Source organism: Hyperolius riggenbachi, chromosome 8, assembly GCF_040937935.1.
Source record: "Hyperolius riggenbachi isolate aHypRig1 chromosome 8, aHypRig1.pri, whole genome shotgun sequence".
In the NCBI taxonomy this organism is placed as follows: Eukaryota; Metazoa; Chordata; class Amphibia; order Anura; family Hyperoliidae; genus Hyperolius; species Hyperolius riggenbachi.
The window spans coordinates 86,134,038-86,149,853 of record NC_090653.1 but is presented as its reverse complement, the minus strand read 5'-3'; the positions used below and the strand labels follow the sequence as shown (position 1 = coordinate 86,149,853).

The following is a 15,816-nucleotide window of genomic DNA, read 5'->3' as shown; positions in this document are numbered from 1 at the left end:
CACCCTCTCCCCTGCTGACCCCTCTCTGCCACCTTTCTGCCATCCTTCCCTCCCATCACCCTCTCCCCTGCTGACCCCTCTCTGCCATCCTACCCACCTGTCACCTCTATACCATCCTTCCGTCGCCTGTTGTCTCCTCTCTGCCGCCCTCCCTTCCTGTCACTTCTATGCCACCCTCCCCTCCACTGCTAACCCCCTCTGCCACCCTCCCCTCCTGTCACCTCTATACTACCCTCCCCTCCCCTGCTGTCTCCTATCTGCCACCCTCCCCACCTGCCACTTCTATGCCACCCTCCCCTCCACTGCTAACCCCCTCTGCCACCCTCCCCTCTTGTCACCTCTATACTACCCTCCCCTGCTGTCTATTTGCCACCCTCCCCACTTGCCACCTCTTATACCACCCTTCCCTGCTTTCACCTCACTGACATCTTATGCAGCACTTTACAGAGTACATAGTCATGTCACCAACTGTCCTCAGAGGAGCTCACAATCTACTACTACCATAGTCATGGTCTAATGTACTACCATATTATTCTTATGTATTTATATAGCACTGGCATCTTCTGCATCACTTTACAGAATACAAAGTAATGTCACTGACTTACTCAGAGGAGCTCATAATCAAATCTTTCCATAATCAAAGTCTAATGTCTCTACCATATTATTGTGTATTTATATAGCACAGACATCTTCTGCAGCACATTACAGAATACATAGTCATGTCACTGACTGTCCTCCACGGAGCTCACAGTCTAATCCTGTCATGGGGCTTGATTCACAAAGCGGTGATAACTCAGTTATCACGCCTAAAAGACTTTAGGCGTGATAAGCGGTGCAAAGCTGAGTTATCACCGATTTGTGCTGCTCTTCGCGCGAAGCTCCCGCGCGCAAAGTTTTGCGCGCGTAGCGCACCGCGCTGCGCGCGCAAAGTCCCATAGGGCTCAATGAACGCTGCGCGCGAAGCACGGCACACTGCGCGCGCAGCGCGGCGCGCTACGCGCGCAAAACTTTGCGCGCGGGAGATCGCGCGAGTTTCTTCTTATCACTCCTAAACTGAGTTTAGGCGTGATAAAGGGCTTTTCACAGGCGTGCAAACACTTTGCACCGCTTTGTGAATCAAGCCCATGGCCTAACCTCTTACCATATTATTATTATTATGTATTTATATAGCAGGGATATCTTTCTCCTCAGCACTTTACAGAGTACATAGACATTTCCCTCAGAGCAGTTCACAATTGAGTCCATAGCCATATTGGATAGTGGTAGCTGTCACTCTCACTCTTTCCTTTTTTGGTGGGGAGGGGTGGGCGGAGGGTGCTATCTGAATAATCAGCACCGGGTGTCAAATACCCTAGGTACGCCACTGCGAAGGAGGCGGGACGCAGACAGCGGTTGGAGAGGCGGTCTGTACGGTAGCGGGTTAGGTTGCGCTGGTATGAGAAGAGAAGTGATGGAAGAAGCTGCAGCGGAGTTGGTGAGACCATCCCCATATAAATATAGATGTGTATTTGTAGATACCTCCATTTATGTATGCAAGTGGCGGGACTGCCCTTCTGGTATACACATGTATAATATATTGCTGAGACCCTCACTGTACTGTAAATATATGTTTGTGGGGATATGTGCTGCCAATCTCATAGCATTTGTGGGGAAATGTGCTGCCAATCTCCCATTTGTGGGGAAATGTGCTGCCAATAAGATTGCATTTGTGGGGAAATGTGCTGCCAATCTCATAGCATTTGTGGGGAAATCTGCTGCCAATCTCCCATTTGTGGGGAAATGTGCTGCCAATAAGATTGCATTTGTGGGGAAATGTGCTGCCAATCTCATAGCATTTGTGGGGAAATCTGCTGCCAATCTCGTATTTGTGGGGAAATCTGCTGCCAATAACATTGCATTTGTGGGGAAATGTGCTGCCAATCTCATAGCATTTGTTGGGAAATCTGCTGCCAATCTCGTATTTGTGGGGAAATGTGCTGCCAATAAGATTGCATTTGTGGGGAAATGTGCTGCCAATCTCATAGCATTTGTGGGGAAATCTGCTGCCAATCTCGGATTTGTGGGGAAATGTGCTGCCAATAACATTGCATTTGTGGGGAAATGTGCTGCCAATCTCATAGCATTTGTGGGGAAATCTGCTGCCAATAAGATTGCATTTGTGGGGAAATCTGTTGCCAATCTCATAGCATTTGTGGGGAAATCTGCTGCCAATCTCATAGCATTTGTGGGGAAATCTGCTGCCAATCTCATAGCATTTGTGGGGAAATCTGCTGCCAATCTCATAGCATTTGTGGGGAAATCTGCTGCCAATCTCATAGCATTTGTGGGGAAATCTGCTGCCAATCTCATTGCATTTGTAGAGAAATATGCTGCCAATCTGATTCCATTTATGGGGAAATTTGTGGAAAAAACAAACGTCCCTCCATGCCCGCGAAGTTGGACAGCACGCTGCTAAGGTCTTGTATATTTGGCCACGCCCATGACCACACCCCCATGCTGTTGTGATCGTCCTCTTTTTTGGAAATCAAAATATGGTCACCCTAGCTATGCTCATTAAATACACAGGCAGAGGACCTGATGGAAGACTACAACATGTCTACCAAATTTACATATATGCATATTCATGTCAGCAGGAACCAATGAAAATTTACTTAGATTATGCAAACATTGCAGAGACCAAGGTGCACAAGACATTCAAACCAAAACACCTAAAGACTTATATCAGGTTGATCGCACAGTTGAAAATGCACCAGAGGTTCCCTGCACTGAAGGCACTTCCTTATCCATAAGGGACGTGTAATACACATCCTATGTTTATTCAGGTCATCGTGCCTCAATGTCCAGCTAGCGGTGTCGGCTGATCCCAAGCTCTGCCGACCAATAACCGCTTCACCTCCGTATTGGCATACTCCCCCTGCCTCACAACATATCCGCAAGTCCCTCAGTGATTAACCGCCAATCCAAAGAGCGCCGACAACGTCCGCTCATCAGGCTGTCCAACCCCTAACCAATCAGTGTGGCTCTTAAATTCCTGAATTTAAGAGCCACACTGATTGGTTAGGGGTTGGACAGCCTGATGAGCGGACGTTGTCGGCGCTCTTTGGATTGGCGGTTAATCACTGAGGGACTTGCGGATATGTTGTGAGGCAGGGGGAGTATGCCAATACGGAGGTGAAGCGGTTATTGGTCGGCAGAGCTTGGGATCAGCCGACACCGCTAGCTGGACATTGAGGCACGATGACCTGAATAAACATAGGATGTGTATTACACGTCCCTTATGGATAAGGAAGTGCCTTCAGTGCAGGGAACCTCTGGTGCATTTCCAACTGTGCGATCATCCTGATGTAAGTCTTTAGGTGTTTTGGTTTGAATGTCTTGTGCACCTTGGTCTCTGCAATGTTTACATAATCTAAGTAAATTTTCATTGGTTCCTGCTGACATGAATATGCATATATATAAATTTGGTAGACATGTTGTAGTCTTCCATCAGGTCCTCTGCCTGTGTATTTAATGAGCATAGCATGTGTGATTATGACAGTGTGTACTGGAACCATTCTGAGGAAGGATTGTATCCGAAACGCTGTGCGTCAATGGTGATCCGGAGCGCACTTTAATTATACTCATGGCATTTTAAAAGAGCTTCAATAAATACTTGTTTTAAAGACGGTGCGGATCCTTTCAGCTGATACATGTGATCCCTGTGACTCCAGGGGTGATCCCGGCACGTCAATTATCCATCGGTGCGGATGTAATTGGATTACTCGAGTATGTTTTATGGGGATGGGAGTAAAACGTGTAGGCTCTGGTTTGTGGGTTATATTCTCTCCACGTGTCTATCAGATGTAGGGAGGACATGTAGGCTTGGAGTGCATTGGATTGTTGGGATTGTCTCGTTGAAGGGGAGGATGTAGATCTGTCTAAGGAAGGGTTAGGTGCTATATTAAAATCTCCTGCCCAAAGAGTTTGTGCTTTGGGGAAATCTTCCAGTTTTTTAAGGATTTGCTTAACCGTATATAAAGGGTTTTCAGGTGGGCAGTAGGTGTTTACAATACAAATCTCATTGTTCTGTAGAAAGCCATACAGTATTACATATGTTCCATCATCGTCTATTATTGTCTCATTAACTCTGAAAGGGATGGCATTGTGGAGGAGGGTAATAACACCTCTGTGTTTAGTTGAAGCTGAGGAGGCAAAGAAACGTTGGAAGTTTTTATGGAAATAGCGTGGTGTTGAGGATTTGGTAATGTGGGTCTCCTGGAGACATATAATGTCTGGGGAACACTTTTGGTAGTCAATAAACGCTTTTCTGCGCTTCATTGGGGAATTTAAGCCCTTGGCATTATGTGTTAATATATTCAATGACGCCATTTAGGATGAGTAGCAAAAAAGATAATTATAGATTTTGTCACATAAGTGGTTTCCGTGCCTCCTGAGCTTGCATTTTTAGATAGTTGCAGAGTGTAGTAATGGATTCTCTTTCCAATTAAAATGTTACAGTGTAGCTGCTTCAGTGCATACCAAAATAACAAAACAAAACATATATCTGGGACCAACAGGGTCTCAGTATTAGGCAAATCGCCTTTGGGAATGGAAATCATAGACAGAGTTATTAAAGCTCTGAGTATGTTGACCATTTGTGGTGAGACAACAATGCAAAAGTGCAGGCTATCACTATAGTGTAGAAAAATTTTGTTAACATTTAAACACAGCTAAGCTTTAGATTAGTATTTGTGGCGCAACATCACCACCTAGTGGGCAACTAACAGCCTATTCTTAAAACAGAATGAAAAAAGAATCTTAACGTATGTCGTATTCAATCTATTTCACCAGGTCTTCGCTAGGAATATATAGGGAAAAGTTCGACCTTTCATATAGCAGGGGTTCCCTTCTTCATGCATATGAAAAATGCAAATAGTAACACAGATGTTCCTCAGACGTTGTGGAGGAAAAGTTAGTTCAACCAGGATGAGATGGGCCCCGTCCTCCAGTTCCAGCATATGGGGTCAGTGACTTTTACGGTGGAGTTAAGTTATAGGGATCAATGTGGACTGGGCCTTTATTGGTGGGCGTTGGATGTGGGGATATTCTGTTAGTTGGGAGTCCCATATAGGCTCGTGGTAAAGCGAGTTGTCCAGATTAATGTATAGCTAAAACAGTCCCTCTTTTTGTGAAGTACCTGGGTGTGAGGTATGGTAAGTTCAAGATACCTTGAATAGGCTGATAACATAAAAATAAGGGAAAGGATGAGGGAGCAAGGACAAAGGTGAGGCCGCTCAGAGGGGTCGCCTAGTCATGTCTAGGTGTGGGGCCTTCAGTAGGTGGAGGTTATACTCACGCCAATATGGCGGCAGTCCGTATTGTTGTAGGCCTCAGTCATCGCTGCAGCTAGTCTTCCAGGGCCGAGGACTGTGCGGAACGAAGTCTCGTGTTCCGTGCCGACCATACTCTAGCCGGGCGTGATGCCCGTTGAAGCGGAGGAGTCGAGGCGACCTTTTCAAGTGGAATCCCAAGGATCTCTAGGTGTCTGCGGCCTTCCTCTGGTGTGCATGCAACGTAGATTTTATCCTTGTGAGCAAAGGTGAGCGAGTACTAGAACCCCCAGCGATATTTGATTGAAGCTTTTTGCAGCGCAAGGGTGACCGGTCTAAGCACTCTGCGGCGCTGAATGGTGGTGGAGGCGAGGTCAGCATATAATTGTACAGAGTTAGGAACATCTGGCAATGAGGTAAGGTTGCGGGCTGCTTCAAGCACTAAATCACGTACCTTTTCAAATTGAAATTTCAGGATCACATCCCGAGGTAGATCACTGTTACGGGGTTTGGCTAGTGCTCTGTGGATTCTCACCATTCGGAAGGAGGCCGGGTCCATCTGTGGAAGGAGTGCACTAAAGAGGTTCAGTGCTGTGGGCTTGAGTTTCTCCGATGTAATGGATTCAGGTAGGCCCCGGATTCTAATATTGGCCCTCCTGCTTCTATTTTCCATGTCCTCTAATTTTAACTCTAGAGTATCGATCTTAGAGGCTTGGTCATCGATGGCCATTTTGTCATCTTCAACGGCCTCAGCAAATGTGTCTGCCTGCTTCTCCAGGTCTGTTATGCGGTTTCCCATCTCCCTGATTTGGATGGTGAAGTCCCTTACCACTTCCTTTAGCTCCGCTCTGAAGACCCTAGTGATATCAGCTAGTAGGGTATCCAGAGGTGGGGTCTGAGCTGGAGCAGTGTCCTGGATAGTGTTTCGCTTCTGGGTTGAAGGTTGCGGCAGGCTGGCTGACTTAGGCGAGGCCTGTTGTGGAGAAGCTGGTGCTCCGTCGGCCATCTTGATTTTTGTGGCGCGTGGCGCCGCCGCTTTTACTCTTGGAGTAGCTGCCGGTTGCGAGGATATTTCCTTATTTTTCTTGCCCCTTCCTCTTCGCGACATACCAGGTGGGGTTTGCGTCAGTTTAGGTGCATATTGCTGGGGCTTAGCCGGTTCAAATTAGCGAAGAGTGTCAGCCCGACTGCGGAGCAGCGGAATCTAGGTCATGTTGCGTCCGCGCCGCGCATGCACCCCCCTTTGTTCTCATTCTAAGGCCCCGTTCACACTGCATGCGTTTCCAGCCGCGTTTTGGAAACGCGTGCAGGAGACAGACACGCACAACGACATCAGACAGTGCATACAGTGCACTGTCTGATGTTCACACTGCATGCGTTCCGGACCTGTGCGGTCCGGGAACGCATGCTGCACGCATTTTTTGTAAAAACGCGTGGCTGTCCCATTCACATTTCAGTGATGGGATCAGCCACGCAACGCACACAAACGCGGATGGCGTGCGTTCGTACGCGTTGCGATCCGCATGCGTGGCCGTCCGCGTTTGTGATGTGAACGGGGCCTAATTCATTTTTTTCATTTTCTTTGTAATGGATAATAGCTTAGTGTTGTAAATTGCAGTTTGCCCTTAAATAACACTAACCTTCCCCCTTGCAGAGCCGTGTGCAACAGACGCTACTTACAGAACCTCTGGGTGTCATCATCTGCACTTCCTGCAGCTCCCAGCTGCTTTGTTGCGTCCTCTGTGTACAACTCCTTAGGCCGGTTTCACATTAGCAGCCTGCATTTTAGTTGTGGTGTGATCTAATGATCGCAATGCTAAAAAGAAGCCTCCTATACACCCACAATGATGCGTGATAATGTAATTATTGGCAGCAAACCAAACTATAAGTGAGGCTCTCTAGCTCTCACTTCCTGTGGCCAAAAGACGAATTGCAAGGAAGTGTATTGAAAAAATATGCTTCTGCGCATATTTAAAATTTCTGCGGGGCCATTGACTTACATGATTTCCGGTCAACATACGTCGCCGCGGATGTTGACCTATAATGAGATGATGCTTGCGCACCGCAACAGGAATGAAATGCCCCCTACACTTTCATTACTTTAGTGTTACCCTGCAGTAAAAAAGTGTAAAGCAACAGAATGAAAACATCCCAGTGTGTAAGGGGCCTGAAGCGTGCATGTGACCTGATGAGGGTCAGGTGACATGCCGAAAGCCGTATGAGGATGCAGCACAGTAGCTGGGAGCTCCAGGAAATTTAGATGACTGGGCCCAGAGGTTTTGTAAGTCGCTTCTGATGCACACAGCTCTACAATACACTAAAGTTCCGCCCCCATTCTCCCCCTCAGGGATGCCGGTTGGTTAAGACTGCTGGGTACCTGAGTTATGGATAGCAGGGGTTTTACTGTAATTGGATTTTAGCCTGACCACAGGGAAAGCCATGTTGATCTATTTGTATATTTGCCAAGACATCCTCTCATTATTAGTGCTTATGTGTACCATTGTTCTTTCAGCTACGAGAAAGGCTTGCTGTGCCTGTCGCAGGAGGAATGGGAGAATGCTGTCATCTCATTTTCTAAAGCCATCAACCTCTGCCCGGAAAAGGTATCCATCTTACTGAGCTCAGTCATTAAAATCTACCATGTCCAGACAATTTGCACCGCACGTTATAGCTGCAGTGAGCCCCCCCAAAAACCTTCAATATAGGTGGGTAGCCTGGTATAGCTGCCCCCAGTATTGTTAGCTAGGTACAGTTGCCCCCAGTATAGGTTAGCTAGGTACAGTTGTCCTCAGGATAGGTTGGCCAGGCACTCTCTTCACTTCATGTTTCTGCCTGGTGCTGCCCCCAGACTTCTGCCGCCTGGGGAAGTTGCCTCACTTGGCATCATGGGCAGACCGGGCATGGCATGGGTATTAGTGATTGGGGGTAGCGAAAGATACCGGTAGTACTTGTGGGGGTGGGGGAGACGACAGATTGATGTCTGTGTATTAGCAGCACAGATACTATTAAATGTTTAAAAGGAAGAAAATGTGGCAGTCTCTATATCTATCTCCATACAGAGTCATCTTTCAGGTCATGCTGGTGCTGGCTCCTTTGCTCTCACTGTACTGTTCATTATTGCCATCTGGTGGTCACACTGTTGCATTGCAAATAGAGTTATATGTCAAGAGAGCGGAAGCCTTTCTACAGCTGGGTGACTTCCAGTCTGCAACACTTAACCTACAGAAAGCTTGTTCTGATGCCAACCCCTCTGAAGAGCACATAAAACTGCTGGCGGGGACATATTACCTGCAGGTGAGAGCATGGAAATAACTAACAAATTCATCTAGACCAGGGGTGTCAAACTCAAATACAAATGGGGCCAAAATTGAACACTGAGACCTAGTCGTGGGCCAACCTCAATGTCTACTGGTCACCTTATAAAGTTCCCTGGTGTCTAATGGCCTACTTCCAACGCCCATGCAGTTCTCTGGTGTCTAGTGGCTCCCACCTACCCTAAACAGTTCCCTATTGTTTAGTTTTTTCGCCTACCTCCCCCATATAGCTTCCCTGGTGGTCTAGAGTGGACCAAAAATAATGCAAAGTGGGGAAACCTCTTGAGGGCCAAATTGAAAGGCTCTGAGGGCTAGATTTGGCCCACGGGCCGGAGTTTGACATGTACGATCTATTCTAGACAATATTAATTACATTTCCAGTAACCTTCCCCCACCCCGAAGTGTGAATGCGGCTATCCTGCCTGGCCATATGTGTGCATACTTGCAAATACTTGCAAATTACATTACATAATTATTACATTATATGCAGCCTTACTTGCTTCTTAATGGTATTTGCTTAAAAACGGCCCTGACTTTTTATTGCACAAAGGAATTGTGTACCTGGAGTGATATTGGTCCTGGGGGGTGCCATGCCCTTGATTAAGCCAAACACCTGAACTAAGCCACACCCCCACCATAGGCAAACACAGGGGGGATTACAGCTGCCCAGAATTCCCCCTCAGACCAGGGCCAGTGCAGTGTCTGGGGACAGGCACAAGTTGAGACACCAGAATATCTGCAGGAATCCTGCAGCTCACAGCACTGCCCCCTTTCTTTCCCTGCTACAGTTGAGTTTTGATGGAGCAGCAGTGTGTGTACAGAGCATTAGAGCAGCAGTGTGTGTACAGAGCATGGAGCAGCAGTGTGTGTACAGAGCATGGAGCAGCTCTGGGGAACTTAACAGAGTCAGATATGAGCACAGCCCTGTGCCCTGCTGTGTGAATGCTTCACTTTCCCCTTCATTACAAATGTCAGCTGTCCTCATTATTATCTGTATCCAAACTGCTACTGATTGATCCCGTTGTCGATCAGGAGCAGATGGAACATTTAGGATGGGAAATTGCATTATGTGTACCCAGCATGATGTCCTACCATATTATTGTACTGTATTGTGCGTGGCTGAGGGAGACCTTTCAGGAATCCCCCCCTTGGAAATCCTGGGCTTGCCCACTGGTGTTTGTGCCTCCTCCTACAGTCACAGTACTTCGCTGCATTTAGTAAATTTACTGACCTGCTTTTGGCCTTCTTGGGCTTGGTAAAAGCTTTATGTAATGCCCTTCAGTGGAATTCCCAGACGCTAACCTGAATTGGCACATGCCATATTGTATTGTTCAAGATAAGGTGTTGCGCCCAATTTAGACAGCAGCAATACCTGTGAGGGGGTCCCACTTCCTTATATTGTAATACTGGATAAACAAACAGACTGCGCTTGTCAAAAATGGATAATATATAAAAGCTTTAATATGGTTGTCAGGTGCACAACCCAAATAAATATGCATGCAAAGGAAGCAATTTTCCTGAAAAAACTGTTATAAAATCAATGTGGTGGTATTTCCTGAGGTAGCAGGATAATAGGGTCTTTAGTCCTATTAGGATTTGTTGGACACAGAAGTTCTGTTCTCAAATATGACACTATAGATGTCTAATTCCGTGTCTAAATAGTAGTTTATATGGAGGTCTCCAGAGGTGTAACATCCAGTTATATGCACTTTGGTATAATAGAGTAATCTCACCCTCCGTGGTTTTCAATCTAGGAGCAGATGTTATCTTCAGAGGAGTCGCTCAATCTCACCCGCCCCGGCCGGCGGTAGAGTGAGAGAGACTGGACTACTGCTAGATAGCGTGCAGTGTCAGGCAGGGGTGCCCGGCTCCCGGGGAATCCAAGTGGCGTGGATGATAGCAGCCTTCAGCTGGTCGTGCTTCCGTCCTTCGCTAGCGGTGTTGCAGCACGGAACTCCGACACGCCTCCTTCCCCTATGCGGCGTGAAGCATGAAGTGCTCCAAAATCTCCTGATAGCTAGCTGCATTGACCCTGCTCTTGATAAAACACAGTGGACCAACACCAGCAGCTGACATGGCACCTCAGACCATCACTGACTGTGGGTACTTGACACTGGACTTCAGGCATTTTGGCATTTCCCTCTCCCCAGTCTTCCTCCAGACTCTGGCACCTTGATTTATGAATGACATGTAAAAGTTGCTTTCATCCAAAAAAGGTACTTTGGACCACTGAGCAACAGTCCAGTGCTGCTTCTCTGTAGCCCAGGTCAGGAGCTTCTGCTGCTGTTTCTGGTTCAAAAGTGGGTTCATGCTTCCATCTGCTGAAAAGCTTTATGGAGATGAAGATTTTATTTTTCAGCACGACCTGGCACCTGCTCACAGTGCCAAAACCACTGTTAAATGGTTTACTGACCATGGTATTACTGTGCTCAATTGGCCTGCCAACTTTCCTGACCTGAACCCCATAGAAAATCTGTGGGATATTGTGAAGAGAAAGTTGAGAGATGCAAGACCCAACACTCTGGATGAGCTTAAGGCCGCTATCCATGCATACTGGGCCTCCATAACACCTGAGCAGTGCCCCAGGCTGTCATTTCTGCAAAAGGATTCCCGACCAAGTATTGAGTGCATAACTGAACATAATTATTTGATGGTTGACTTTTTTTGTTTTAAAAAACACTTTTATTTTATTGGTCGGATGAAATATGCTAATTTTTTGAGAAAGGAATTTAGGGTTTTCGTGAGCTGTATGCCAAAATCATCAATATTAAAACAATAAAAGTCTTGAACTACTTCAGTTGTGGGTATTTGAATCTAGAATATATGAAAGTCTGTTTATCAGTACATTACAAAAAATAACAAACTTTATTACAATATGATAATTTTTTGAGAAGATCCTGTATATTGCTGTGGCTTCTGCGCTGATCTCACAATTGTATTACTCTGCAGGGACAGAGCCTGTTTCAGCAGATGCGGTACATGGAAGCTTTGGAGTGCTTCACTCGTGCCTCTGAGCTGCAGCCACAATACAGACATTACTGTATGCGCAGGTAAGATAGTTTAGCTCATGTATAGCAACAAGTTTAAAGTGTAACTCCGGAGTACAAATCACCTGTAAGGAGGATGACAAATTGTCATCTCTTCAGGAAAGCACCTGTTAGGTTCCAATACAGTTGGAGCCTTTGAAATTGGATGTTGTAATTTAGGGCCGGTTTCCACTACTTCAGTGATGCGATGCGGCTACCTAGCCGCATCTCATCACTTCCGCCGGTGCGGAAGTCAATTGATCTCCCGATGCGCATCTCCTGATGCGGAAGTCAGTTGAGGAGATGGGACGCGGCTGCGGGCGGATGCGGCCGTGTGATAATTTGCAGCATGCTGCAGATTCTCAGATCGCTGCGCACCGCTCCGCACAACATGCACGCAGTGGAAACTCTTCCATTGCCGTGCATGTTTCAGGACACCTATGTAGCTGCATCACGCCGCTCCTAGTGGAAACGGTTACCCTGTGTAAGTACAGCCGTCAGTTACTGTTAAAAGTCATTATCATAATTATTTAATACTTCTATGGTTTTGGGATGTGGGAGGAAACCTGAGGAGCCAGAACTGCAAGGTGAGAGTGCTATCCAGTCCACTACACCACCAGGAAAGTAAGAGCTGAAACACATTATGGGGCCTTGAGCAAAACACCACATTGATTATTAAAGAGGACTAACACAGTAACAATACTTACAGTGAACTCTGTGTATGGCTGCCATAAGGATTACACAGACAAGCTGTTACACATATAAGATCCAAGTACATACAGTGGTGGGAAAAACTATTTGCCCCCTTCCTGATTTCTTATTCTTTTGCATGTTTGTCACACTTAAATGTTTCTGCTCATCAAAAACCGTTAACTATTAGCAGGGGCGGCGCTACACTGGGGCTTGCCGGGGCTGAAGCCCCAGCTGACAAACTGTAAGCCTCCCCCAAAGCCCCCCCAGAGCTGAGTGGACTTAAAAAAAACAAAACCTTTCCCTCATGCTGCTGCTGCTTAAATGTTCTGTCCTCATCAGTGTCGTTGTTAGCTCAATTTATTTCTAGCACGTGCCGGTATCAGCCCCATTGTGCCCCGAACGGGCATTTCTACTGTACAAAATAGTCCCGATTGCTGCATATTTACACTAGCTGTCTGACTCAAAGGCGTAAGGATACAGGATTTTGCAGCTGCAAGGCGGAGGGATACAGTTTCAGCTGACAGCGCGGGTGTTTGAAAAGCTTTTAGGAACTAGGAAGGAAGATTTGAAGAGAGGAGGAGGAGAAGCAGGAGGCTGGAGGAATGTCTGATGCTGTAGTCAGAAATCAGCGGTGTCTGTGACTGTGAGTGTTTCTCCCCCACGACTTCACTCACCCCACCAGTGGACTAAAGGGCAGATCATGGATGTCTGATAGCTGACACCACGGAGAGAAGCAGACACGGAGGGATTACTAGTGACTAGTGTGAGTCTGACATCCAGGGAGAAGCAGCAGCAGGATAGACACTGTGAAAGCAAGCAGGGATTCTGGGCATACATTAGAATAGATGACAGATCACCAAGTACATTTCTCTTAGCATGCAGGGAAGTTGGTTACTCTGCTGTGCAGGGAAGGGAGTCACACATCCTCACCATACACTGAAAATAATGCACTTTACCTGACTGCTTAATAGCTAACCTGTTGCCTATTATATGAATGATATGGTGCAAAATCAGGGTGCCTAATTGCTATATGGGAAACGTCTACTTTCAAGTGGTATGTGTCACTAATTGCTGTGTGCTCTGCTACCTTACTACTTCCTACTATCCATCTGCTACCTTAATACTGTGCAGAGGGATACGCTGCCTAACTGCAATGCAGGGGTATAAATGGGGGATACATGCAGTCCTATTGCTATGTGATGGATGCCTAATTACTGTACTATGTGGGACATATGCAGCTGTATTACTATGTGGTAGATGTAGTGCCTAACTGCTAAATGGGGGATTTGCTGCCTAAAAATTGCTATGTGTGAGATATTTTTGGCTGTTATGTGGGAAGATTCTATAGGAGACTTTGGAGCTAATCTACTTTGGGGGCCCAGCAGGAAATCTAGCTAACGTGATTGGGTGGACGGCATGCTCTTGAACTTATAGGTTTCAGATAGGTTGTAATAAACTACACCCACGTTGTTCAGCCAATCACAATGCTCTGTGCGGTAAAGGGTGCTGTGATTGGAGAGCTGTACCCTATGAGGTTTCCTGCTGGGTCCCCTAAAGTAGACTAGCTCTGAGACTTCTAGCCTTATTTTTGTTGTGGTGACATATAACCTGTCATTGCCATGCCCACAAACACCACAGTATGTCGCACGGTTTCCTTTTATTGGTGCCCAGAAGTGCCCCGAATCTTTTGGGATGCTGGCAACGCCCCTGCCCCTCATTCTCCCCTGTGGAGGTGCTGCTGCCACCGCTAACTCACCTCAGATCGGCGGCGAGCAGTAGATAGGAATCAGCCAGACCAGCGCATAGCAGCCGCACGGTGGACTTTATATGCTGGACGTGACCGATGATGTCACTTCCTGCATTTGAATTCACCGCGTGGCTGCAATGCGCTGTTCTGGCTGACTCCTATCTCCTGCTCGCCGCCGATTTGAGGTGTGTTAGCGTCAGCAGCAGCACCACCACAGAGGAGAATGAGGGGGGGGGGTATATTTAGCAGCCGCGGGCGATGCATGATGGCTTCTTCCTCCTCCATGCCCCCAGACAGACCCAGGACCATGGGAGCCACATACTTCTCTTGCTGCCACTCAAGTACCAGCTGCTGTGGGGTCCTGGGCTGAAGGATGGGGTCAGTGCTAGAGGCAGGAATGAGATGTGCTGCTGGGGTTACAGAGGGACATGGGTGTGATATGCTGGGGGAGGGGGATGGCTGGAGTGTGATGTTTTGGGGGGGACAGGTGTGTGATGTACTGGAGGGGACTGGGGTGTGATGTGCTGGAGGGGACTGGGGTGTGAGGTGCTGGAGGGGACTGGGGTGTGATGTGCTGGAGGGGACTGGGGTGTGATGTGTTGAGGGGGACAGTATTGGCCTGTTCTGGAGTGGACAGGGGTGTGATTTTCTGGGAGTACAGGGGTTTTGTGCTGGAGGGGGCACGGGTGTCATGTGCTTGGGAGACAGGGGTGTCATGACACCCCTGTCTCCCCAGCTCACAATACCCCTTGTCCTCCCAGCATGACACCCCTGTCCCTCTGTTTCCTCAGCATACATTTACTGGTGAAAGGCTGTCTGTCATTATGTGCATTTACTGGTGAAAAGCTGTCTCTTATGTGCATTTACTGGTGAAATGCTGTCTGGGGAAACGCTGTCCCTCATTACATGCATTTACTGGTGAAAGGCTGTCTGTCATTACGTGCATTTACTGGTGAAAAGCTGTCTCTTAGGTGCATTTACTGGTGAAACTTTGTCTCTCATTACGTGCATTTACTGGTGAAATGCTGTCTCTTATTACATGCATTTACTGGGGAAACGCTGTCTGTCATAATGTGCATTAACTGGTGAAAAGCTGTCTCTCATTACATGATTGTTGATTGATGCTTTTACTGGTGAAACACTGTCTCTTACGTGCATCTTACGTGCATTTACTGGAGAAACGCTGTCTGTCATTGCGTGCATTTGCTGGGGAAACGCTGTCTGTCATTATGTGCATTTACTTTATATTTTTTTTATGCAACTACATTAGCTGGTACAAATACATTACAGTTAGTCCCTCCCACACGATGTCATGACCACACCCACATGTTCGCCGCGGCGCGCTTCGCGCGCCGCAAATTCCCCCCATGAGCCCCGCCTGCCAGCCATTGTGCCCCTCTTGAGCCCCCCCAGAAATCTGAAGCTGGAGCCGCCACTGACTATTAGTCAAAGATAACATAATTAAACACAAAATGCAGTTTTAAATGATGGTTTTTATTATTTAGTGAGAAAAAAAACTTCAAATCTACATGGCCCTGTGTGAAAAAGTGATTGCCCCCCTTGTTAAAAAATAACTTAACTGTGGTTTATCACACCTGAGTTCAATTTCTGTAGTCACCCCCAGGCCTGATTACTGCCACACCTGTTTCAATCAAGAAATCACTTAAATAGGAGCTATCTGACACAGAGAAGTAGACCAAAAGCACCTCAAAAGCTAGACATCATGC

The 15,816-nt window shown here is 47.0% G+C and overlaps 1 protein-coding gene across 3 annotated transcripts in view; it reads left to right on the top strand.

The window, feature by feature from the left end:
* The window catches only part of LOC137529006 (tetratricopeptide repeat protein 16-like), a 417,560-nt gene that overhangs the window by 371,491 nt on the left and 30,253 nt on the right, over positions 1-15,816 (top strand). The window contains exon 5 of one of the 3 annotated variants that reach the window (XR_011023546.1): positions 5,785-5,820. The exons of the other annotated variants lie outside the window; for them this stretch is intronic. The gene's annotated coding sequence lies outside the window, so the exon portion shown is untranslated. Of the gene's footprint in view, positions 1-5,784; positions 5,821-15,816 lie in introns of those variants that run through there. 3 annotated transcript variants of the gene reach the window in all.